Source organism: Phragmites australis, chromosome 19 (genome assembly GCF_958298935.1).
Source record: "Phragmites australis chromosome 19, lpPhrAust1.1, whole genome shotgun sequence".
Lineage (NCBI taxonomy): Eukaryota > Viridiplantae > Streptophyta > Magnoliopsida > Poales > Poaceae > Phragmites > Phragmites australis.
Window position 1 is genome coordinate 8,714,302 of NC_084939.1, and position 27,935 is coordinate 8,742,236.

At 41.2% G+C, this 27,935-nt stretch overlaps 1 pseudogene; it reads right to left on the reverse strand.

Moving 5' to 3' along the window:
• Positions 1–12,771: 12,771 nt before the first annotated feature.
• On the reverse strand, positions 12,772–27,661 carry LOC133900359 (uncharacterized; annotated as a pseudogene).
• Positions 27,662–27,935: the final 274 nt, after the last annotated feature.

The window sequence follows — 27,935 nt, forward strand, 5'->3', positions numbered from 1 at the left end:
TCTCTGACCTTTTTGGTTGGGGGATAACTAGGTTAGGGCTCGGAGGAGGCGACTGTGGTGGCAGACTGGTGGTGGGTGGGGGCAATGGTGAAGCGATGATGGTATTGTCGGTAGCAGGCCAAAGGTGGGCGGTGAGGATTACTAGGGGCAGCCCCCATAATTAGGTGGTGGTGGATCTAGACGAAGAAGGGATGTGGCAACAATGGAGGTGGTGGTGCGGTAGAGAAGGCATGAAGAGACAATGATGGTGGAGATAGTGGTATGGCAGATGAGGAGGTGTGAGGTGATGGTGAGGAAAGTTGTAGCCGGGAGGAAGGTGCTCGTTGGGCCGCTCCGGCATTCATCACGTGACGTTTTTTCTATGGATTTGGCTGATTATGGGGGAAATTGGCAAGTCTTGAACAATTTTTTAGTACGTCTTTTCTAGTCTCGACATGTATAATAAAACTTTGCATGCAAGAATATTGCTGAGTCAAGGGGAGTTTTTCTTAGTACGAAGCTTCATTTTGTACAAGTGATTTTTTTTTTCAAAAGAAAAGGAGTTGTATCACACACTCCATAGGCCACTAGATATTCTTATGCTAAAGTGATTACACAAGATCATGTTTTCTAGGGCTAAATTATCATTTTGACATGTTTCTTCTTATATGTTTGAGAAATACTTTTACATTTTGCGCAATATGTCTGTGTGCTTCAAAGAAGATAACTCTCTCTCTCTATGTATAAAAATTCTTACAACCAACTTGATTGAGTATTGTTAGCTTTAACTTGCAACTAGGACACAAGTACCGAAATATAAATGTAAACTGTCCATAACATCATATCTTAGTCATTTCAAGTAATCTTTATAGAACAATTTAGCACTTGCTTTGCCAAATGTTGTAATTAGTGTATGTGGTTATAATAGTTTGGCCATTGGCTGACCCTCCTTATTTTTCCGGGAAAAAAATATTTCACACGCGTGTGTGTAATGACGTTTTGGTGTGTGCAACACTCAGTGGATCTCGAAAGTTGTCCAAATCCATCCCCCTTCCCTTTTCTCGCAGCGAACTCAATTGCTTCCTCTCGCTTCTCTCATCTCACACGTCTCTCTACCGCTGTCCATGCCACCCCTCTGCCACCCCCTTTCTCTCTGTGCGTGGGTTGGTGGTCACACGCCTCCCCCATCCCCCAAGAGCATGCATCGCCACCAGAACCCTAGATATAAGGTGGGGGGTAGGTTAGTTACCTTTTGTTTCAAAGTTAAAAAAATCTCAAAGATGAATTTGGATCTCAAAAATAACATACTACATGCTCAAAGTCGTGATTTAATTGAGCACAAAAGTTAACTTTATGATTCAAAGTTGATTTTTCAGTTTTTAATGTTATGGGAATGTATTGAAACCCTCCTAGTTTGTACTTAAAAATTGTTTTCTAGGATTAACAATTGATTTTAAAGATGCATATTGATTGGTTTTTGATAGAGTACAAAGTCGTAAGTATTGGAGTTCAAAGTTCATGCATTCGGTAGTTCAAAGTCAGTGAATCATGCCTGGCCTTTGCAAGCCACACGTGCCTGTAGATTTGGAGCCCATATTTTTCCAACTAGCTCTGCTGGGTTTTGCTTGCCGGTTGTTACCTAACCTGAGGAGCATTTATATTTTTCTACCATAACTTATTTTCATATAAAAAAACAGTTAGTGCTATTAATTTTCAAATGCGTGAACACATGAGAACTTGATCTCTTTTCTAGATGCATGAAAATTGGACTACAAATTTTTGCTATGTGGTGTATGTCTGAGTTTTTAAACAAACATAAGGATTTCTTGCATTGAAAGAGGGAAATAGAAATAGTTGCTTGTTGTTGTGTGAAGAAAATAGTTGAATTCAGACTGACCTTGGGATTTTCTCAGAGGTATGGGCGTTGCCGCCTTTGTCTCATGCTTCAATGATGCTCCGATGACCTTTTATTACGCTGAGGATTAGCCAGGTTTTGGGCTTCGGGGGTTAACCGATTAGGGCTGAAAGATATGTTGGCTTGGCAACAACCAAGTGATAGGCGGCGGCAATGGTGGCACCTATGTTTGCAGGTCAACTGACTGTAATAAAGGGACTGTAAAAATCAGCACATATTACTTTCAGTTGTAAAAATTGATTATAATAACCTTTTAGTACAATAGGTTGGTAGCACGAATCGACTGCATTAATCAAAGAACTACAGTTAATTTAACCAACGAATTGACTGCAATTTGCCAAGAAATGCAGTCGGTTATTAAACAAAATTGACACTAACTGTCATGAGACTTCATGCCATTTACCTTCAAATCTTTTATTGAAATTAGTTTCTTGATGTAGGATGGGTAAACAGATGGAACTTTCATACCATGCAAGGACTTGCACACATCTTTTCTCTCTTCCTTTGATATGTTGTAGCAAGATGGGGAAGGAATGATCGGCCTTTGTACTTCGATTGAGGGTGTAGCTCAGGCCTAAGATTCATATCATTCAAGACCTTTCGTGCACTGATTCCATACTTTGTTTTGCCAGGAAGGTTGAGTGATAGACCAAGAAAGCTATCACAAACATTCTTCTCTGTGTTCATGACGTCGATAGAGTGGCGAACATCTAAGTACTCCCAGTACAGTAAGTCACAAAATATCGATCTCTTCTTGAACATTGGCATCTCATGTCTTGTCGATGCACCTTCACCTTTCCTTTCTTTTTCTCACCCCTTTCTTTGTTTTTTGAGCAATCACCTTTGTCTTTCTTTTTATTTCGAGCAATCACCTCCGTATTTTCTTATGGAGCAATCACCTTCGCTTTTCTTACCACAAACAATTTGGATATCCTTTACTATATCATGAACCTACATCCTGCTACGATCCTTTAAAGCCTCACCATTTTCCTTTTTGCTGTCAAATTATCTCTTCAATCTGCGTTAAGGGTGATCCTTGTGTAGGAACCTACGATGACGCATGTACACCATTTTCCTCGAGTTTGACAACCACAAACTCGTGGTTTCATTGTAGCATTGCACACAGGCTTGTCATCCTTTTATAGTCTTTCCCGAAAGGTTTCCAAGAGCGAGGTAATCATTGATTTTTATGAAAATATTGCTCTTAGATTGAAGGACTCATGTTTGTACTCATCCTACACCTGGACCCCTAGGTACCACAATGTTTCAAGATCATCTTTCAATGGTGTGAGAAACACGTCTATATTGTTGCCAGGTTGCTTTGGGCTTTGTACAAGTATCAACATCATAATGTACTTCCACTTTGTACACAACCAATGAGGTAGGTTGTAGATGAAGAGAAGCACTGGCCAAGTGATATGTTTGTTGCTCATGTTGTCAAAAGGATTCATTCCATATGTACTCATCTCAAATCTTATATTCATGATCTCCTTACCAAAGTTTTCGAAGACCATGTCAATCTTTTGCATTTGGATAGCATCGGTAAGGTGGCATAGTTTTCCATATTTTTTACGCTTCTTAGAATGCCAACGTAGTAGTTTGGAGTCCCTTAGGTTAGCAAACAAACACTATAAACGGGGAATTACTGGGAGGTACCACATAAATTTGGCAGGAATTCCTTTCTTCTTCACCACATCCTTCTTCATCACATCATCACCATCATTATCAAGAGCAGGAATTGCTTTCTTCTTTGCCTCACCATAATTAGGAGACTCATCCTTTCTCTTGTATCATGGCGTATTGCACACCAGATATACGATCAGGTCCATATACTCCTTACGGTACATGATACAGCCGTTTGGACATGAGTGTATTTTTTTGCATATCCAATCCCAATGGGCATATAATCTTCTTGGATCTAGAAGTGCTTTTGGGTAACACATTATCCTTTGGAAGCATGTCTGCTAAGAGCTTTAACAACTCCGTGAAACTCTCATTGGACCAACCATTGCTTGCTTTTAATTTAAAAAAGTTCAAGTATAGACTGCAATAACATGTACTTGTCGCACCCAGGAAACAAAGGTGTCTCCAAGTTCTTTTGCAAGGTATCGAATTTATTGAAGTCTCTCTTGCCTAAGGTAGCTTCTACATCCCGCAACATCTTATGCAGATTGTTAGTGTCATCCTCATCCAACATAAGATCATCGTCCAACAACATATCATTGTTGATGATGCCAATGTCTTCCTCAATATACTAGTCTTCATCGTGCTTGGTCCAACATGTATATCGTTCTTTAAAACCCCTTTTAACTAAGTGTCCTTTGATATGCACATCATCCAACCATATCTTATTATCGGAGTCAATGCATAGACAATACATATATTGATGATCCTTATTCTTCATATCATCCTTGGCGACTCTCACAAATTCTTTCACGCCATCGATGCATTCTTGTCTATGTCTAGGGACGTCGTACATCCATCTTTAGTTCATCTGTAATTAGTATAACAAAAATAAATGTTATTTAACTAAATGAATTAAACAAAAAATGTAAAATTGATGAGGTTGGTTAAACGGAGATCTCCCAAAAAAAAAATCAAATATTGGTACATTCATTTAAAAGTGTACATTCGTCTAAAGAAGGCACCTAAATTCATCATCAAATAAATATAGATAGCTATGTATCTACATGAAAACCATAAATCTTAATCTTAAATCGGAGCAAGATTCGGATATAACCATTCTCCATGCATCTACCAATTGGATGTAAACAATCTCCATGTCAAAAATTCGATCTGTGTATAGCTACTTCCATATATGAGTATCTCAATACAACACATCTAGATCTATGAAGTCAAGCTAAATGGAACTAAGCTACTTACCTTGCCACACCAAAAATGGATTCTCCTCCGAAAACCTTACCCCTCCAATGAAATGTGGGAGAAAAGCGCCCACTCCACCAAGCAGATGGATGTTTAGACAGCTGCTCAATCTATCTCTACTGGTGTCAGAGAAGTAGATGTGGTTTGTTTTGCATTAGGTTGGTGTTTGACACCGACCGTATAGTTCAAATATTGTAGTCAGATTGAGGCATAAACTGACTGTAACATATTACAGTATGTGTGATTGGCACCGACTGAATTAGTTCAAATATTACAATTAGTTTGAGGCATGAATTATTTGTAATATATTGTAGTAGGTTGATACTACTAACAGTACTACAATATGCCATTGTTACGGTAGGTTCTTGGCTCAATGGCCAATTTTTGTCGGTTCGAGCTACGAAACTGGCTGAAATTTATTTATTATAGTTGGTTTCAGAATATATAATTGTAAGACACCTTTGGAAAAATGATTTATGTAATAATGACATGTGTGATATCTAACAAGTATTAGGAGATGATAGGAGGTCAAGTACAGAAGAGGATCGGAGTACATAGCTAGTAGCGGTGGAGGTAGTGGTGTGGCTAAGGCCTAAGGAGGCGAGAGGTAACACTGTGACAATGGTGGAGCAGATGGTGGTGCAAATGAGGGGTAGGCGTGACTGAGAAACCAAGTTAAAATGTGCCTTGGTTTATATGTGATGAGTGATTGATAATGTTGTTATTTTGGTTTGTTGATTTGCGAATTGAATGAGCACGATTATGTAGTGCAATTATGATCATGACTAACCAAAATTGCGGAGAAAATGGAGTTGGCATTTTTGTCTCTGAGTCTAGAAAAATTGCATACGCCAGATGGTCCGACGCTAGGCAATTTGTACATACCGAATGATCCAGCGCTCAGGAAGACTTCACGTCAGAGCATTTCAGCATAGAAGCAAAAGTTGAAGTACACGCCGGATGATCCGGTGATGAAGTTAAGAGAATGCTCAACTATTTCTTGCAGAGAGATTGAAAAATGAGTTATGGCAAGAATGTACACATCGGATGGTACAACGATGGGCAAATGTACACGCCTAAGTATTTCATCTCAGAGGAAAAGATTGAAGTGTACACCGGATGGTCTGGTGATAGAGTGAAGTGAATGCCGGAGCTTTTCTTGCAGAGAGATTGCAAACTGGCTCTGGTGAACTTATACTCCCCGGATGGTCTAGCGTTCAAAGGGATGAACACCGGATGCCTCTCCAAAGCATTTCTTCCAGAGAGGTTGCAAGATGGTTGGTCCGAAAAAGAAGTACATGTCGGATGGTCCGACGCTCAGAAGCTATGAACATCGGATCATCCGGTATTCACGATTTTTCTGAGATGTGCTTTAACTGAGTATTTTGATTATGGACTAATCTATAATGGAGTTGGAGATATGTGTGTGCTTGTCTCATATTGTGCAGGTGATGGATGCAACTTGGCAGCTAATGGCGGGATGTTCGTGGCCAAGCGGGGTGCTTGGTGTCGAACGATTGAGGGGGTCAGGTAGAGTTAAGGGTGATCCTAGTTGTGCACATGGAGGTCAAGCAAAGCATGGAAGGAAGGATGAAGACGGCGTGTTGACGAAGTCAAGCGAAGGGGATGCCAGTGCAAGTGTCAAGGCGGTCTGAGGGATCGGGAGCGGGAGAGACTTGTCGGCAGTTAAGATTACAAGATGGAGTACATGCATCGATATTGGGATACTTGCTTGAGGTGAAAGCAAGTGGCAGCAAGTCACGTTTTGAAAAGCATGCGATACGGTTTCGTGGTTTGGCCTCAAAACTATGGAATGATGGAGGGCACGTGGCATCATCGTGAAGATTTCATTGAGGAGAAGTTAAGTCGTGAAGGCGTCATGGCTGTTAGATGGATGGAGAGAAAAATAGACCAAAATACCCGATGGTAGGTAGGAGGCCATTGGAAGAAGGGGTATTTTGTGAACAAAAAAGCTTTAGGGCTCAGCTACCTCTCTAGACCTGTAAATAAAGGGGTAGGGCTATGTGAGAGTCTTGAGCCAGTCATTTTACCTTTGAGTGCTAGTTTTTAGAGGAAAGGAGAGGGGAGAGCTTAGCGTTTGTAATATGTGAGAGCTTTTTGTGAGGAAAATACATTGTAATCTGCTGAAAAGAGGGCTGACCTTTGCAAGAAATGAAGTGCATGTTTCCCCTGATACTTGCATTCATCTCCTTCTAGTTTCCATCTATTGGCTCCCTTGCTTTGTTGCGAGTTTTTTCTTTTTGGTTGTGATTTTCGTTTTGGTTAATGAACTGAGATTTTTCTACCTTGGGAAGGTGTTCTTCTTGTTGCCAAAGACATAAAATTCACATACAAATGTATACAAGTGAGTCTTGAATTTCCTTACCTCTAGATCATCAACTCGGAGAACATCTTCTTCCGGTGATCTTTTCTTTGGAGCAAAGGTTCCTTCCATCAAGTTGCTATATTTATGTGGTGATGACTTGTGGGATGAGTGTCAATGGAACATAGGGTTCATATACATCCATGAGAGCCATGTGTTTTATGGGAGATTTTCATAGCAACTTGATTCTCTCTGGTTTTTACTTCCGCTTTGTTTTGAGGTGCATTGGGTGACAAAATAGGAGAAGGCCATCCGTTTCGAAAGAAACTGGTGATGTACCTATTCACCCCCCTCTAGTCGCCATTCTCGGTCCTACAATGACAATGGTGGAGAAGATGATGGTGCGGTAGAGGAGGCACAAGGTGACAAAGAGAAAACCTACAATGGCAAGGGAGGAGCTCGTTGGAGGGCCACACTAGTGTGGATCAGCGTTACCCTTTCGAGGATTGAGTATTTATGGAGGAAAAAAATTGATGACTCTTGAATGGTTATTGGCACGTCGTAATCCCCTCACCACTCATAAGTAATTGGCCTTGTTCCTTGGAACAACTATGGTCACAACAAGTCCATTTTGCTCCCTGAAGTATGCCCATAGTCCGGATCATCCCCTAAACTTCAAAACCGTTTATTTGCCCCTCTAAAGTTTAAATATCGGATCACATAACCCCCTATGGCCGGTTTTAATAGTGGTTTTGCCACCATGGCTACCACGTCACCTGGTTTTTGCCATATGGCTGCCACGCCACCTCTCTTCCTCTCCCTCTCCGTCGGGAGAGCGATTCATTAGGATGTTCTCGTCACCATCACCCTCGTCTTCACTGACGGAGCCCTCATTTGTCGCTAGACATGCTACCGCAGCCTGATGGGCCTAGGAGCCTGAGCCCGACGGCTTCCTAGACTGAATCTAGCTACGAGAAGGCTGAGGTGCACCGCCGCCACTCCTCCTTTCTTCCCAAGCTCCAGCCACCACTGCACCCACCTCCCATGTGCCCCATTGACCAAACCGAGCCCACTGTTGTGACCATCGTGATCCCTGGTCCCGTTTTGCCCCATCCTGAGCCTCGATTTCTGCCGGGGCCGAAATGCCCAAACGGGCCGCCACCGTCGCCTCCTTCAATTTCTCACCGTCGGTAAGAACTCGGCCCGATTCCTTCCTCTTACACCATCCCTAGGACCTTTGCTAGCTAGCCGTGCCCTTCATTGGATCCCTCGCGCACTGAGATGCGCCGACGACGTGCCGCCTCTACTCCAACCATAGCTCGCCGTCACCAGTCCTCTGTATGGCGCCTCGCTCCCATCCAACCCTCCTATCCGTGTCGCCCTACCTCATAGGTGCTCTACCCGAGCCCAATCGACCCGAGGTGCCCCAACCTTCTCCTTCCTCTCCGGTGGCCGAAGCATCATGGCTTCACTGCTCGCTGCATCCCCTTGCCCGTCCACCCAATCCACACTATTCATCCACTTTATCTTTCTCTCCTCTTGCTCTCTGCCAAGTCCTGGAGGACAAGTCGCCGTGGATGTGCCGGACATCCAACATCGTCATCTACCTCTAGCCGATTCCCGTTCGACACTCTCTTACCCGTCCATGCGCATAGACCACCACATGGCAGTCATATGACAAAAACCAGGTAACGTGGTAGCCATGATGATAAAACCACTATTAAAATTGATCTTAAGGGTTATGTGATCCGATATTAAACTTTAAAGATCAAATAAATGGTTTTAAAATTTAGAGATAATTCGGACTACTGACATACTTTAGAAAAGTAAAATAGACTTTGTCCTAAAACAAATTATTGGCACTTAATTTGTCCCGGAGCCTAGCACACCACAGGACAACCCGGACGAACAATATCCCGGTTCGAGATGGCATGTACCACCGAGTCAAACCAGTGTAGGCTGTTGCATGCATGCAGGAGCCGGCCGGCACACTAGAAGAGGAACACAATAATTGTGTCACCGCGGATGTACGCTAGCGTCGTCGCTGCACCGGGGAAACGAGACAAAATAATGCATGGTCCGTGCATGCCTCCAAAACAATGGAGAACGTACGCCAGGCAGAAACAAGGGGGATAGAGCATGATTTCACGTACTGCACTTGATGGGCGGCAACATGCAATTATACATGTCGGTCGCCTCGTTGTGCCGTTTGCATTGCATGCATGAAGGACACGATATGATGATTTTGCGGTGTGGGTCCTAAAAATAATATATGATAATTTAGGTTTGCAAACTAGATGTCATGAGTCGAAGGTCCCCAAGGTAAATGAGCTAGTGGAATACATAAGTGCAGCAAGATGCGTAACGGCACACACACATGCCTATGGAGGCAAGTGGCTGAGACTGACTATGGCGGAACCAGGAAAATTTATCTAGGACCCATATAGTAAGAGAAAAATCATCGAGGAGGTCGATTAGGATTTTCTCTTCAATCTGTTGGGGCCTAGAATTCATATCGCAATATATGCAACACACATAAAACGATGAAGATACATCCCTCCCTTTTTCTTCGATTTTGTCTATACATTTCTTGTGATTTGAATCCTTGGTTGCTGAAGGTGTATCCTTCGCGAAAAAGAAAAATCATATGTGTGTCTTTAATTTTTGAGTTACCTTGGAAGGAGAAGTGTGAGACTTACGTATTGTTGACTGCTGTGGTCCACGCAACCCTCCAACTTTGCAGACATGCATGCACGGCGGCCACCACGGACGACAGTCGGATCAGGAATCTCAGATCGGTCGCCATCCATCCATATCGAGCTTTCTTTCTATCCATGTCACGAAGCCCGGTAACCCGGTAACCTGTCACGTATCTTTACACGTTGAGTAAATATTCCAAAACTACATTTCTTTTGGCTAAACAATCACAATACTGTCCTTTTGACTTATATGTCAGAACTACACTATTTTGTTTTCATTCAAGAACTAAACTTTCTTTGTAATAAATTTACGTAAAACTACACTTCAAACGTCCTAGGTTAACATGGCATACTCATACTCTCCATATAGGTCCAAATTTTTCAACCTAACATAAGTGTAGTTTTGTAAAAATTTATTGCAAATGAAGCATAGTTTTGTGAAATGAAAACAAAAAAGTGTAACAAAAAAGTTAAGTTCTATGATATTTACAAACTAACATCTTAGCGATTAATTACCTCGCATAGCACAATGAGGTTGCCGGGAATGCGAAACGATGGCAAGATGAGCATCTGCACGACCTGACTCCTGATCCAAGGGGGGAAGAACTGTCTCAATGAAAACAAGCCAAGGAGGGGCCACCTGAGACGCTTCTTCAGTTATCAAATCTGCAGCTGTGGGGCGGCAAATATCCAAAACAATTATTTATTACTTAGAGAAAATTGGAAGTACAAAAAAAAAACACCCCGTAAGTACATTCATGGCGACATGTATGGCTGATCCCACCGCAATTTTGAGTCACCACAAGATGTGGATGGATGACACGTGGGCGTCTCCCGCAAGTATGATCCATCCGGGCCGATTAGCCAGTGACTGCTTGTGACGATCTCGTGATGTTTGTCTATGTGCGTACCATTTTTACAAATGAAAAGCTATATGTAAGAGCAATTTAAATTTGTCTGTGTTCTCGGACCATATTTATGTGTTTTCATGGTTATTCGATTTGTAAATATTCGGAACTACATGTAAGAGTAAATGAAACTCTCTTAATATTGTAGAGAAATGGTCAACATAAAAGGAACTAGGGAAATTAGTAGCCAAGGATGCACTGAACTGGTAAGAGATTGACCATTTTCTTACATTACAAAAAGAAATGAGAAACAAAAGGTTCATTTTGTACGCGTGGTGTGCATCAATCAGAATTATTTTGTATCCACTCTTTATATTACATTATCCAAATGGGCTTTAAACATCAATATGTTTACGAGGTTGAGTATCACCAAATTAACAACCACCCAAAGAAACATTTTGCTTTTATTCGGAAGCAATGTAATAGACGAATTTACAATATCTTTAAGTGCAAGCAAATTCCACACGTTACAGATTTCATGGCTATATTAACAAGAACAGCAACAACAAGATCTGTCAATATATTCTTGAAGATCAAATAATGAGAGACATGTCTTGGAATCTTCTAGGATATGTCAACTAGTAATGTATATATAGGTTGAAACAATGATGATAAGACACATTATTAAAATTATTTCCTTGATCTCCAATTAGATGATTGTGAAAAAAAACCTAGTACTTGTGCAACTAGCCCTTTTCCTTTCTTTTTAGGTAAAATAGCTGGAGTATAGCCATCTGAGATGTCAATTGTTTGAAGCTAATCGTTGTACAACTAGCACATTATTAAAATTATTTCCTGGATTTCTCGATTATAGCTTCTTGAAAGAACTAAATATTGTGCAACTAGCACTTTTCCTAGTGTTGTTAGGTAAAATATAGCTGGAGTATAGCCATCTGAGATGCCAATTGCTTGAAGCTTTGTTAGCTCCATTTCAACAGATGCAGGATTCTGACTTCTGAGATGACAACTGCAACAGCTACATATATGTTGATAAAAAAGACTCACAATGTAACAATTCAAAAGAAATATTCCTCTTCAAGAAAAATAATACAAATGAAAGATGAGAATTTCACTGGTAGGGATTACAGTTTTTCTCTCATACTAAACTTTGGGTAAGTAGCATTTTCTATTAAATTATACAACTGTGCCAGTGGATAGCCTGGGAAGTTGATAAGAACAAAGAACAAAGAAGCCAATTTTCTATTGCGTTATCATTTTGATAAACAGTTTTGCTTTTCTGGTGAGATTGTTCCATCATTTGGTAAAATGACAGAAAAGATGAACAAGAGATTGGAGGATGACAGCTGACCATAACTTTGGACCATCACACAGCTGTTCCAAGATAAAGTCAAGCAGATATTTGATTGAAACTTGCCGTTGCTGGCGTGATATATCTTCAATTTGCAGCATAACGATCAAAGCGAAAAAAAGAAAAAAAATTGCTAAAGTAATCTCCGGACATTAAGCTGACTGAAAACATTCCTCCATTTGCTGATTTCCAAGCATCTTTTGGGGGCATTTAACTATTTACCACTCTTTTCAGCTGAGTGGCAACGGATTTACCACCTGACCCACTGTCAATGACTCAGGTAGCACATATCATTGGAAGATCGAATTGATATACGATAAGAGTGGCAAATAGTTAAACAATCCAATCTTTCTTTTGTGTTTTCCTGTGTTTAAGTCGCAATCGAATTTCTTGTTGAACTGAAAGCAGACAGAAAACATTTGTGGCTTACTTTGACGATTAACAAAGGCGTGCTTAGTGTGTAATTTTCCTTATGCGAATAGAGGCAATAGTATTTCTCATATTTACATTGTACATATTAGTGTTACATTAGCAGATTAACGACTAACAGTACTCTGCCTCCAGTTTTTTTTCTTTTTTTTTTTGGGCAATGGCAGGAGTTCTATCTAAATAAAATAAGAGAAGGGAAAAAAAGTCTAATTACAGCTAGCGGACAACTTCTATAGTTTTGAGGGTGGTACTATGAACACCTCACCCATCTACAAACATCGCTCGCGGCGTCATATTGATGTCGTCTATAATGAGCCAGGCCACCAGTTCAGAATTGGCTTTATACAGGTTGAAGAAGGGAACCATCAAGGAGACCAACAGCTTTACATTTCTGATGAACTAGTGCAACTGTGCAAGTATCTCACCCCATTGTACATCCAAGATTAGGCACCCATATCAAAGCAACGAGAAAAACTTGTGCAGGTGACTCACAGAACAATGATCACAGTTGTATTTTTCTTCAGTATAAAAATATACAGAATACAACAGAGCTAGTCCATTTGAAATTGTTTAACTATAGCAGGAACGGGATTCCTGTTGCACATAGTATTTGGTATCAGATTTTATAGCCAAGGAATATGAGGATACAAATGAATTAGTGGACAAATTAGACCCATATGCGAAGTTTTAGGATTAAATTCACATATCTGCATTTCTAATTAATTTCATATAAGAAAATAACTAAGTCCAGACGGTCAAAACATAACAGCCACTCAACAAATTTTGACTACAGATAAGCTCTAAAGTCTGAAGTATGTCACTGCATCACCTGAAGTTTAAACAGAACAACCGCTCAACAAGTACAGTCTGCTTTAGCTAAAAAAAAGGTACAGTCTGCTCTACTTATCCTGCTCCTCATCAGATTTCGACATTGCCCACAGGTATTGGATCAACAAAACAAAATGAGCTTAATGTCAAGCCTGCACCTCCCTTAAGCGAGCGATCAGTTCATCCTGAGAAAGAACACCGTCATAATTTTAAAAATGGCACTCGGACAAGATATCGACAAATATATAGATATTTAAAAAATAAAATAAAAATCTTTCCTATAACACCCCAGATTTTCTTAAAGAATACAAAAGAACTATCCTCACTTTATTCACAATAATTATCTTCTTCCTTAAACGAACACCTAACAGCATCACTAGAACTTATAGAAGAATGGACCTTTCTCCCCCTATTCCTATTACTCCACAAAACCAACTAGCCAAAACCATATTAAACTTCTGCATAACCATAATTTCTTATGGTGCCGTGCAAACAGGTAGGTATTGTGTGAATATTTGAGATACAACTTCATGAGTTCTGAAAACAGCAAGAATCATCTATGAAAAAAATGTATGGAAGAAATTTGATGTTATCCAAAAGTCCAAATGTGTAGTATATTCGGTGATATTCAATGATGTCCTTCTGAATACAACCAATGGATCTAGGAGCAAAAATTCAAAAGATGTACTAGTGATCAGTAAAAATACCCAAAACTCTTAAATTCAGAACAAGAAGAAGGTTCAGAGAAGAAGATTCAACATGGTTTATCTTGCCTTTTTCCCTTTTGTTGAGAGACCACTTTGCCGTAGAAGTCCGCGTGGCCTCTCAACTGTAAGTGATTGCAGTGTGTGCTGTGAAAAGCTAGATATTGCTTCTTCTGCAAGATTAAGGCATCCATTAGATTAAGAATAAAAAATGTTAATGCAGGGTTTCAGAGAAAGGTGAGAGTGCAATATTTAATTTCTTAAAATGCTATTATTGCTGACATGCATAATAAAAAAATACATAATCTCAAACACACACACAAAAAAAGAAAGAGAAAGATGGCTACTAGTTTAATGTGTGATATCTGCTCCAGCAGAACTATGTCATGAGAATCTAGAACAAGGCCCCTTGATGTGCTGATTCTCTTTATAACTTGAAGTGGAAGAATTCATAGGAAGTTTGCGGAGAACTCACAAAAAAATGCCTTTTTCTTTTGGAAACTGGGCAGCTGCCATTTCTCCCTCTGTATTGGTTCTTTGCTTCCCGAAATGCTAATTGAAAAAAAAAATCTCATCCGTAGATCCATATTTAATGAACTTACTGGGCGGTAAAAGTGGAGGAATAAGCTTTACCATAGGCAGGTGATCCAGATGAACTACCAAAGTTGGGCCTCTTAGCTGAATTGTTGACATCCAAGCTTCTGGCAGCAGATCTAGTTAAAAAAAGACAACTTACTTTGAAAATAAATTTATGCAAAGTCACATCATCCAACTGATAAGCAGTTAAGCAACCATGAAGTAAGGTCTATAAAGGTCTTGAGAGGTACGATATTTCACACGTAGTCACAAGAGGACCAAGCTACAAATTATCATCAGCAATCAGCATGTAAGAACTTCCGAGGAAACTAAGTTCTTTTAATAAATTGCTGATGGAGAGGTGACATTCATAGCATGACAAAGAACAAACAGCATCATATGATCCCTAACGGAGAATCCACATGTTTCTGTAAGGTATTGCTGTAAGCCTAGTATTACCTAATAAGAATTCGTTGAGAATCTAAGGAAAACATTTCAAGTTGCTTTCTCAAATGTGTAGAATACTCAAACATACATGAACTACCATCAGGAAAGAACTATAGGAGGGTAGGAGATTAGTTGCTGTGGTGGCAAGAATCTTAGACTTCTAATAAACCCAGCCTTATCCTGGCAGGATCCAAGGCATGACTCATTTAACACATTTCTAAGTAATCATACACAATACAATGCAAAATATAATGGTTTACAAATTCACGTACTAGAGTTACGGAAATGGCACCATGAAATAGTCAAACATTTTCTTTTTTGCCACCCAGTCTATGAGTGGACTCTTTATTAGCTTTGATAGTGTAAAAATGAGTGGAACTCCCAGATGCTTTTAGTAGAAGATTATCACTAATGTTCAATTAGAAAGGTCCACATATGTAACCTGAACCTATTTTGTCCTAATGGCCACAATCTATGAAACACGGATACTCCCAAGCGGGTGCGTATCCGAGTCCGACACCGTATCCGACTCGGATACGGCTCGGATACATATCTAAGGAGTATCCGGCCCAAACTGATTAGGAAAAAAAATCAGATACCTGGCGGATACTTCGTAGATACGCGCGGATACGGCCTGGTCCACTCAAATCCCTAACCTGCTATCGCGTCTTGCCCACTCGCAGTCACAACCGCCTCCTAGCCTCGCGTCTCGCCGCCACCAGCACGCGGGCGGTCTCGCTGACTCGCCATCACCACTCTGGACCTCGTCGGCAGCAACCCGCAGATCCAACCGGCAGATCCCCGCTCGCCCCCCCCCCTCCCCCCGCCCGAAACGCAGGAACAGAAGCTTCTCCGCCCACCCGCACCTCGCCGCCTCCAGCCGGCAAATCCCCGCTCGGTCGCACCTCGCCACTCTCCAGCCGGCAGCGCCGCAGCGCACAAGTGTTCTGGTGACAGGTGGGTAGCCATGCCCATGCGCCTCCACTCTCCAGCCGGTAGTGCCGAAGTGACTGACTCACACAAGAGGGAGAGAGCAGTGAATAACACGATCTGTTAGTCAGTTAATCTACATACTTGTGTGCCTCCAATCGATTTTTGCTACTTAATCAGTTAATGTACTTATCTACATGCTGAATTTGGACCTGAGGACCTCATTACTAAGTCATTAGCATTGTGTTTGTGAAGCAAAGTAACAGGCTAGCAGCAGTTGTGGGCTACGTGAGAAACTCAGAACTTGTTATTTCCTTTTTTGCTACATGTCGGCTGTCACTGTCTCTCCCTTTTGCTTATTTCACCAATGCTTTTTGCCTATATTTCCGCTACATGTCGCTATGTTTCCTTCTGGATTGTTTTGTTCCAGGTGAATTATAATTTGCTTGTAGTTGGCAACACAAACAGGGAAATCAATGTAAACTTCCATGCCTTTTGCTGCACCAATTTATATGCTGTTGTTTGCTTTCCAATTTATATGCTGTCACTATGTTGCTTGATGCTTGGTCCTCTGATCATTTCTCTGTTGTTGGAAAACGAAGTATTTGTTCTTGACTTCTTGTTCTAGCATTTCTTTTGATATAGATGGTGTAACCAACTAGTTTGTTCAGCAGTGCGTCAGTACATATTGTCATATTATGATATTCACTTATTTGCATATGCAACCGCCCCCTTTAGCTCTTGTCTCTTGATGGCAACTTCAAGCAGTGGTGCTGATGCAACCTCCACTGACATTAAGGCCCCATTGTGGGATTATGTCACTGTCATAGAGAGACCTAAACAAGGTGGAGGCAATAGTAGATGGAAATGCAATTTTGTTCATTTGTTGGATTTAGTAGCTACACTAGAGTGGAAGCTCACTTGCTAAAGAAGGGATATGGAGTGAGAATGTGTCCAAAGGTGACCATGGATGAACTTAGTCAGATGAGGAGAGATGTTGCAAGAGCTAAAGAAGAAGTGGAAAGATCAAAACCAAAACCTATGTCCTTGCCTAGTGGTAGTGGTGTTGCTTCATGTAGTAGCAATAAGAAGAGGGCTCCATCTGCATTAGAGAAAGCTTGGGCAATGGACGAGCGCAATCATTTGGATGCTCTAATTGTAAGATCATTTTATTCCGAAGGTATGCAAGCAATACAGTAAATATTCAATCAATTATAGCAACATGCCTATAATTTAATTATTCCTTGCTTATGCTTACTCTATTTTTTTGTAATTTGCAGGAATCTCTTTCAATTTTGCAAGAAATCCATACATTCATAAGCACCCACCTATGCTTGCAGCCATGACTTGCAGGGTTACAAAATGCCTGGATATAACAAGCTTAAGACTAGGCTTCTCAAGCAAGAAATGGCTCATATTGATATGTTATTGCAGAGTACAAAGAGCACATGGCATGATAAAGGAGTGACAATTTGTGCCGATGACTGGTCCGATCCGCAGAGGCGACCACTCATTAACTTTGTTGCCATATGTGATAGATCACGATGTTCTTGAGGGCTGATAATTGTGAAGGCGAGGTGAAGACAAAAGAATATATTGCTGAGAAGCTGAAATCTGATATTAAAGAAGTGGGTCAACGGAATGTGGTACAAATCAGCACTGACAATGCTGCAAATTGCAAAGGTGCGGGTATGATTTTGCAAGCTGAGTATAGTAACATATTTTGGACACCATGTGTTGTGCATACTCTCAATCTTGCTTTAAAGAGTATTTGTGATCCTAAACCACCAAAGAATGATGAAGATACATTTGTTTCGAGCAAACTTGAATTTATAAGTCATGTTAAATCTGATGCACATATGATCAAGAATTTCATAATGAACCATGGCATGCGGCTTTCAATGTTTAATGACTTTAGCCATTTGAAGTTACTTGCTATTGCTGAAACAAGGTTTGCCTCGGTTGTGTGTGTTACAAAGGTTTGTCGAGGTAAAGAGGCCACTCCAAACCATGGTAATAAGTGAGCAATAGGATTACTACAAAGATGATTCTCAAGTTTCCACTAATGTCAAAGAAAAGATACTCAATGAGGTGTGGTGGAAGAATGTGGAGTACATTCTTAAGATTACTCAGCCTATCCATGAGATGATTCGTCTAGCGGACACCGATACACCATGTCTTCATCTAATTTATGAGATGTGGGATTCAATTATTGAGAAAGTGAAGAAAGAGATATATCTATAGGAAGGGAAGGAACAAAATGAGGAGTGCGAGTAGTTCTCAGTTATTCATGAGATATTGGTTGCTAGGTGGAGAAAATGCAATAATCCACTCCATTGTTTGGTTCATTCACTCAATCCAAGGTTACCTACTTATCTTTACACTATTGCTTATGTTTTCCACTAGTACTAGTTTTAATTTTTAACATTTTTCTAAATGTTAACATTGTAGATATTATAGCAAAAGGTGGCTTGAAGGAGGTGTTGGCCGTGTACCCCCACACACGGACAATGAGGTATCAAAAATGAGGATGACATGCTTCAAGAAGTTCTTTCCCATACAAGAAGAATTGGCAAGAGTGAAAGAAGAGTACTCAAGATTCTCAAGTTGTTCTGATGAATTCAATGACTGATTCGACCAATGATAGATGGGTTTGTTCTCCAATGACTTGGTGGACAAATCATGGATAATCTATCACTCTATTGTAGAGTTTGACCATCAAATTGGTTAGTCAACCAGCCTCATCTTCTTGTTGTGAGAGGAATTGAAGTACTTATAACTTCATCCATAGTGTCAAAAGGAACGCCTTAACTTCAAAGCATGCTGAAGATTTGGTTTATGTGCACTCAAATTTGAGACATCTCTCAAGAAGAACAGATGCATACAAGAAAGGGGAATCAAGGATATGGGATGTACGAGGAGATTCTTTTGACTCTCTAAATGGTCTAGCCATTCTTGAAGTTGCTGAACTCTCTTGATGAACCAGAGTTACAAGCCGTGTCTTTTCGAGATGTGGATGGTGGTATTATAGAGGATGAAGGAAATGAGGATGAGGATGAAGAACCTACTATAGATAGCTAGTTGTTATATCCTTTAATATGTCCTACATTTGAGACTTTGAGTACGTTATGTAATAGAACTAAAGTAGAACATGCTACCTGGTTGTTAATTTGTTATGTCCTTTAATATGTTCTGAACTGAGACTTTTAACTTTTAAGTATGTTATGTGAATTTAAGTAGAATATGTCAGTAATTTATTTATGTTTTTTTAAATGTAAACGTATCCGCGTATCGGATTTTTTGGAAAAACGGCGTATCCTCGTATCCGTATCGGGCCGATACCAACACCCGTATCCGTATCGGTGCTGCATAGGCCACAATAATTGACGTATGCCTCTGCAATTCATGTTAGCCATGTCAATTTCGAGCATTTGATAATGGTTGCTGCTCTTAAGCAATCGAAAAGTTATTAAAACACAGGACATGTTGCATTAAAAGTATAATATTTTTTTGGCAACCGTCTCCCTTGAATGCTGAACTAGATTCTACTGCAAGATTGGAAGTAACTGATAGTTATACTGAATCATGTAGGGTATCCACCAAGTAGCGTGAGGAGATGACAACACTAGGAAGATATCCAGCTCACCCATTTATCATCTGATGAACCCTTATACACCCAAAATAGTTCCAACTGTGTAAGTAAGTGTTTTACACCTTTCACCAAAAGAATAAAAGGGACATTCTAAATGTCGATTTGTAAAGTTCTTTTCAATGCTTGCGAATTTTGAATTTACTTGACAAAACACGAACATAATCTTATCACTGGTTAAGACAGAATATTAAAGAAAAATAAACATGAATTTACAACATCAAATGGAAGAATATACAAGCACAAAAGGTCTTGAAGTACTAAGGATATTAAACAGGATCTAATGTACACCAGAATAAGCCATGAGCATAGAGAAGTTAAGAACATAGGGGTACCAACAGGCCTGCATCTAAAGAGTAATAACTACAAAATATCCTTAGGACCACAAAAGGAGCTAGAAATGCAACAGGGAATGCCACAAATGTTTAGCAATTTCATATGTACAGGAAATGGCAAGGACTGTTTGTAACAAGACATTTGCATAATTCTGCAACTTTACCTTTTCCCTTTGCTGCTTTCACCTGGTGCCCTAGAACCTGCATCTTTGGCCTCACTCTTCTGTTTGTTCAACTGGAGATGTCTGATTAAAATATTTGTTGCATCTGTCTTTATAACTTGTCCTTCTAAAATAACAAAGAGATTTACTAGTTAAATAAAAGAGAAAAAATGGCATAAATCATATGTTCATGATTAATGTGGCACACAACATATGCAGTTACATGCACTACTTGGTAACATTGCAAATCTTAAGTTTGTTTTTCATGAATAAGTTTCCATGCTTGTACAACGCCTCTTTTAAGATGTCACATGCTGTAACAGTTTTTGTCAATGAGGCTAGCTTCTCTTGTGGAAATAAATTTCAAACCAGAATGTTTCCAATGATGACAAGTGACTACATGAGAAGAAAATAATAAAACAGCTCGGCCATAATCACTACGGTTCCTTAAGACATGCTTGTAAGTTATGTCTGCAATTCCCAAAGAAGCTACATCATTCTCACTGAAACCCAGCAGAACACTAACTTTTGACCATAGCCCGAAGTCACTTTGTTCTATTACTCAACAGCTACAGCTACTACTACTTTACAGTACGTACCATAAAACAGCCATCAGGTGCACAACATAAATCATCCCAGCAAACTATAACCCTCCAGACTATATCAAAGAACAGTAATTAAGATGATTTTCTCCACCAATTACCACTCATTAAACCTACTGCCGATGCAAAATTGCACCCTCAATCCTTTTTCATTAAAACACTATGAGATACTTGATTGCATGAAAAATTCCATGATCTCTTACACTAAAGTTAAAATATTGATAGTAATATCAAGAACAGGCCCTAGAATACAACCTTTTGTAACCAGCAAAACTTTGGAAAAATGAATGAAAAATGAAAGGCAAAAGAACAATAAGTCAAGAATCGAAAATCCATTATATCAAGCAAAGGACCGCAATGTCCTCAGAGAACTTGAATCGTGAGGAAAACACTACAAGTTCTTACTGTCCAGTGTATATACTAATGCACCCAGTACAACCACAATCACTAAAAGAGCAAATTAGCACTGCAAACAAATCAAAAGGCAGTACTTCCACATAATTATCACCGCCAAGTGCCAACACTCCTAAAGCAAATCCAATACACTTTTAGCATATTAGACATAACTAGTTAAAGGCCCGTGCGATGCAACGGGAGCCGAAAATTTCCACAAGACAATATAGTTGACTGGTGAAACACATGTGCGAGGCTGTACCGACAGCAGGAGCACAATCTCAAATTCGAAATACCCGTCGCCACCTTGTCACTGCAACCACAAATCGGAGCCCAAAATCACAATGCAGTTTATTAAAATAAGGCAAGAACCATCAGCAAATATTCAACAGATCCTCAGGTGCTGGATCAATAAGCTAACACAAAAAAGGGAACCCTTTTAGCTAGCTAAATCCTTCTGGAATGATTGCTGCTAAGCGCACAAACAAATCCATATTTAGCATGCCAATGGGCTAGATCTCTTGTCCCCATAGAAGCTAGTTAAATCTGATGAATGGAACAACACACCATATCAAAAGAATAAAAAAACAATGCACATGAATGATCATATACCAGGTTATACATTCTTTTTGGAAAAAGATTCCAAGCCTGCATCTTCAAGTACATGGCCAATATCAAATTATCTCACATATGGCTATGTTCTATGTTTTTGGAATTATCTCACAGAATTAAAAGCACACAGACTTTGCTTAGGAACAGAAAGACATGAACCTGAAATTTTAGACATGAAATTTGTGAAAGTTACATGATTTTCTTTCATAGCATGAACTTCAGCCAACTCATGAATGAGACTGTTTGTGAAAGCAAACAGATCACAAAAGTGGCCAAAATCAACCATAGAATTCAATATGCCTCAGATTTAACAAAACTACTCAGAACCTTTCTAATGCTAATGAACCTACGGCCACTAATGAAGGAGTTCAAACGCATGACATGCAGCCTAATGCTAGTGATCAGCATTTTGTAATGAAAATTGCTGATGGACAGGGGCTACCTGAGGCTCCACTGAACCCAACAGAGCTGCCCAGCAATTAGGAGCAGGAAAATAAAGAGGATGTGCACCAGACAAATGAACCTGTATAACACCCTAATTTTCCAACCTTTTGAAAATAGTAATAAAATGTTTTAGGGTGTTAGTTTTTCTTCGTCTTAAAAACCCTAGGTGGAAATTTAATTTCTAAATTAAATATCAATCTAGGTTATATTAATTTGTTGCATTCATGCTAGAGTAGATGCACTAGACCTTTATTGTGTGGAAATGAACTTTTGAAAACTCCGAGCTGCATCGTTTATTCCTCGCAGAAGTTTGAAAAGGTTTTATAAAAGAAAAACCCATTTTCCTTCCTTGGGCCTAACCTTTTCCTTTTCTTCCCTTTTCTTCATTTTTTTGGCGGCCTAGCTCCCCTTTCTCTTCGGGCCGACCTCGTTTCTCCCTCCCTTTCTTCCCCGCCTCCCCGCCTAGGCTGGCCAAAGGCCAGGCCCATCTCTCTAGCACGCCTGCCGCCCTCGGCCGAAGGCGCCCGAGTTACGTCCGTTTCCTCACTGCGTGTCACCGACATGTGGGTCTCGCAACGGTCTTCGTCCCCGAGCTACACACTGCGCCGTCCGACTCGGAAGCGTGCCACCGCCGCCCTTATCTGAGCCATATCCCAACAACCCAGCCGAATCCGAACTGCCCCCACACATTTTTGCTCCCCTTTATAAGTCTGCCCCCTCCTCTCTCGTTCTGTTTCCCTAGGTCAAGCTGCCTAGAGCCCAAGCCGCCACCGCCATTGCCGATCTCGCCAAAGCTCACGTAGCCGCCGCTCTGGAGCCGCCCCGCCCTCATCGACCGGCTCTCCGGCTTATCAAGATCGAGAGCAAACTATTCGCCCCCTCCTTGACGCCTCTCGGTCGCCGGAAGTACTCCTTCGCCGTTCGTCGGGTGCTCCGCCGCTGTGCCCCGTGGACGCGCTCGGGTGATCCTTGGTAAGGACCCCTTTCCCCTCAAACGGGTTCGCCTTAGCCTCTGTACCATTTTACGCAGCTCGCCGTCGCTCCTCGTGCTCGGCAACGAGGTTTTTGCCGTGCACTAACGATTCTGCCGTAGTTTTTCCCCATCCGCCGCCGTGACCGAGCCTCTCCGCCACCAATCGCCCCTCCCCAGCCGCCCTTTCTTCCTCGGCCGTTAGATCTAAAGCCAACAGTTGAGATTAGATCCAATAATACCCCTTCGCCATCTAGTCATGAGCTGCCATGTGTCCCCTCCATAAACCCAGTCAGCGCCACGTCATTGTCCCCATCATCGGCCACATCAGCAAAGAGCCGATGTGTCAAGCCAGTCACCGCCACATCAGCAAAGCCTTTATACAGTCAGCTTCTATTTATTTTAATTCGGAAAAATAGCCAATTTTGCAAATAAACCCCTGAACTTTTCTGTATTTACCTAAAAACCCCTATCTTTTTACATATTAGACCCTAAACATTCTCATATTTGCAAATAGGTTCCTCTGGTTTTAAAAAAGGGCTTTGTCCTCTCTGTTTTATTCAAATTAAGTCCTTTCCTTTTACAGATTTAACCCTAAGTTTGTTTTTAGCATAACTTTCTCGCTTTAGCTCCGATTTAGACGATTTTTGTTCTCTCATGTTCGTAGCAGCGTATACTATCTTTTGATACCTTGTTCATAGATGTTAGCTATTGTTTGGTGTACTGTTCTTAGTTTTGTTGTGAGCTTTTCCGGGTGTTCCGAGAGCAGACGTGGAGCAGTTCGAGAATCTCCAAGACCAAGTTTTTGAAGAGTCTGAGTAGCAAGTTGGAAGAGGCAAGTGTCATTGAACATTCTGATCCTAGTTTTCAAATGTGTTCTTTATTTCAAATATACATACTGTTAATTTTGAATCCCATTTACTTATAGCACCCTGTTCCATATATTCCTTGTCGCGTAGTTGTCAGTAGTGGTTACGATGTGTAGCTTATGCTTAGCTTTGAATGGGTTGTTGGTTAAGCATTACTAATGTACTATGCAACTATGAGTTGGAAAATTAATAGTATAGCAACATGAAACTTTAAGCCTTGAGCAAAGAGGTGTTGGTGATGGTTTTTAGAGTTATGTTGTTAGTTTGGCATCTGCTCAAGTGACCTAAGTAAGGATCGGTTCGTGAAGCGACAACCCAAGAAGTATCGTACCAACCATGAGACCTGATATGAGACAGACCTGACCTATTAATTAGTGGATTGCAGTTTTGTGCGTGTCAAACCGTAAGAGTGGATGTGTGGTAACAGCTAAGGTCAAAACCATTTGGTTAGTGGTATGGATGTGTAGTGGTAGTGAAGGGTAAATCTTTCTAGAGCTACAAAGCACAAAAGGGGTCTCTAGATGGTGTAAAAGCCACTTTGACGGCGGTGAAACCTAGCGGGCGTGCACATACTGGATGAAACTTTATAACAGCCTTATAGTGATCTCCGAGCGACACACTATAGGTATGTGTTAAGTGTCTTGCAAAACGGCAACAAGAAAATCACGACTCATGGGGAAAGCTAGACAATCACTGCAGAGTGTAAAATCTGATATATCAGTCGTGCTCACTATCATGAGAGACTTGGATTCTCACATGATTAGTTGGATGGGTTTGGTTTGGTTTGGGAACTTGATGTGGTTTTCAGGAAGTTGAGAAACATATGAAGATGTTTCTAGGAGTTAGAAGTTTAGTGATGAATCACATAGTTAAATAAGATGCTTTTATAACTCTACGATAGCATAATTGGCATTTATGCAAATTAACCTGTTATAGCCTGTTCTTTTATTTAAGCTTGCATATCATTTATTTCTCACACTTGCAGAGTACGATATGTACTCACACTTACCATTTCCATCCAAATGTACATCAAACGCTGCTCAGACAATGAAAGAGAACCAGACTACTTCGCCGACGAAGATAAAGATTGCTAGGCTGATGGACCCCCGGTCGATTGCTTGTGGAAGATAGGAGCTTCACTGTGTTTTGCTAGTGTGATTTAGTTAAAGACTTTGAGGTCTTTATATTTTGTTTAAATTAAGCATTGTAATAATGACACTGTGTGATACACTAATAAAGTCGCTACATGTATGATACTTGATTTTGACATACGTGTGGTTTACATCTGGTTCTGTTCTTTTACAAAATCGGTGTGACAACCTGACAGCATTCAGCAGTAGCAAGACAGCATGATCAATGAAGAAATTATGAATGAGGATAAGACTCATGACGAGATGAGTCCTACCATTGACAAATTTCTTCTTTCTGTTACTTGTCAACTGCCTAGTCCCCTCCTTGCCACTCTCACCCGTGGAAGCGTGCAGGACAGCAACAAGGAGCAGAGCACACAGAAGAGGAGTGAAAGATTTAAAGCTAACAACAGAGCAGACAAGCCAGTAATGCAGATGGCCTAGGATATCCTGGCCAAAAAGTGGGGCATCATCAAAGAGGATAAAGTGCTGATAGAGGAAGGAGTTCAAGCCTACCTGAACACCTGTATTTTCATGTTACCTCCGAACCTGTATTTGAGAAAGTAAATTTTGTAGGCTAAAAGTGGCCCAAGAAAAGGAGGGCAAAAAATTTTCGGTTGCAATAAAGAAAGAGGAGGGCAGAGAAACATTCTAGAAGCTAAATTTAGGAACCTAAGTGTTGTGCTATGACATCTCCCCAAATATGGATAGTATCTAAAAGCAAGCACTGGGGACACTGTGGAGTTCAAATGGAACAAACCTACCGAAATCTATTAAGTGAATTGAAATATCAATCTCAAACCATCCAAACACCAATTCTGTCCTATCAAAATCACGACAATCAACATTAACCAAAGCTGGCTGAAATCGACGACACACTCGAGGAACCAGCAAAATTGATTAGCCTATTAAGGCTTAATTCAAGATGGATCAGTGACAAATTTGGCTTTAGTAACAGAGTTCATGGTGTGAATGGCTCCCTTAAACAAGTTCTCAGAAGGAAAGACGTATAATGGTTATTCAAGACTTTAATTTATTGTAGACAATTTCTCATACTGCATTTTTGGGGGAAATTTGTTGCGTAACTATAAACACAATTCATACAGATGCCATGTGTTCACTGAAATTCTAAAGCACATATTCAAAGAGTGAACTAAAACAGCATAGCCACAAGCACTACCTGCATCAGGGCTTCCACGTCGGCGGCCAAAGAGGCGTGGTGCTCAGTGACCAGTCGATCGAGCTCATCTAGCATCGCGGCATCAGCCTTGTCCAGGTCGACCTCCACCTTCCCGTTCTTCTCCAGTAGGCATGCACCCCGCTCCTTCAGGATTCTGATCACCGTTCGTTGCACGCTATACGGCATCCGCGTCAGCTCATCGGTGAACCTCAGCTTGCGCTCGGTATCCGATGGCGGTAGGGGCGGTTGCTTCGTGAGGATCGAGGCCCACCCGGCCTCGAAGATCCCAGAGAGCTCGGCCACGCTCTCGTACATAGGGTTGCCCCAGTTGTTGTACGACATGGCGTTGCAGAACGTGAGGTGGACGTTGGTGACGAACGCGAGTGGGTCAGGCCGAGAAGGGGAGATGGGGCTGGCTAGCGGCGGAGGGAAGACGCGGCGAAGGGGTGGCGTCGTGGCTGGGTCTGAGAGGGGAACGCCATGGGTCGGCGCGTTCTGCTGTGGGAATGGGATTTGGACGGATGGGAACGATGGGAGCGGAACGGGAATTGGGAGCGAAACGGGAATGAGCGAAACGACGATGCTCTATGCGATTTTAAGTAGTAGAGATATACCATTTCTAATCCAAAGAACAAAACCTAGATCCAAACATTCGAATTGCACAAGTACTCCTAGAAGCCCACGGACAGCTTCCACATCATTGATTTTGACACATGAAACAACACTACAATGACATCAAAAACCAAATTTTAATTTAACACACTAAGTAAAGGCCCACTAATTTCCACACTACTAAAGCAAGTCCAATTCATCTCATGCACAATAAACACGACATTACCGTTTCTAATCCTATTGAACAAGCCCACAAGCCCTAGACCAACAAATTTCCAATTACACAAACACTCCTAGAACCATACGGATAGCTTCCATTCCACCGATTTCAACGCATCACAAACACTAGAACAACATAAAAGACCAAACTTTAACCTACCACGCAAAGCAAAATGAGATCTGTAATGCCATAGCACACTAATTTCTTCACGAGCTAGAACCCCACTGACCCGGGCGATTCGTGCTGTGTTCGCAGACGTAAACCCTGAGCCCTCCCTGCGCAGATTCACAATTCAAAAGATGGCCTCAGAATCCCCTCGCCGCGCGAATCGACCGAGACGCGGCAGAACGCCAAGAAGGAACCATTTTGGGTTTAGTGCGAGGGCTCGTACCAGGCTGGAGACGGAGCTGGAGGCGAAGTTGCCGCGCGACGGCAAGCCGGCGAGGAACTTCGCGCACCGGTTCCGCCGGACTTCGTCGGCACCGGCGAGCTTTTCCGATCGCCGCCGCCGGCGGAACCCTCGGCTGCCATGGAGGGAGGTCTCGTCTTTTTCTTTCCTGTTTCTCCTTTTCCCTATGTTTAAAATTTATTTATATCTTTTCCGTATTCTCCTTGCGCACAGAAAAAAAGGACTATGACTTGTGGGCCCAAGCAATAACCGGCCACCTGAAAACGAAACCAAAAGCCCACTCCCAGAACCTCAATCGAGATCAACACGGGCCCACTGGGCAGCGTGACTATTGGGCTTGTTTAGGACATAATTGACGTAAGAGTAAATGTTACAAAATTACACTTCTTTTATTTTAAGTATCATAAAATTATATTTTT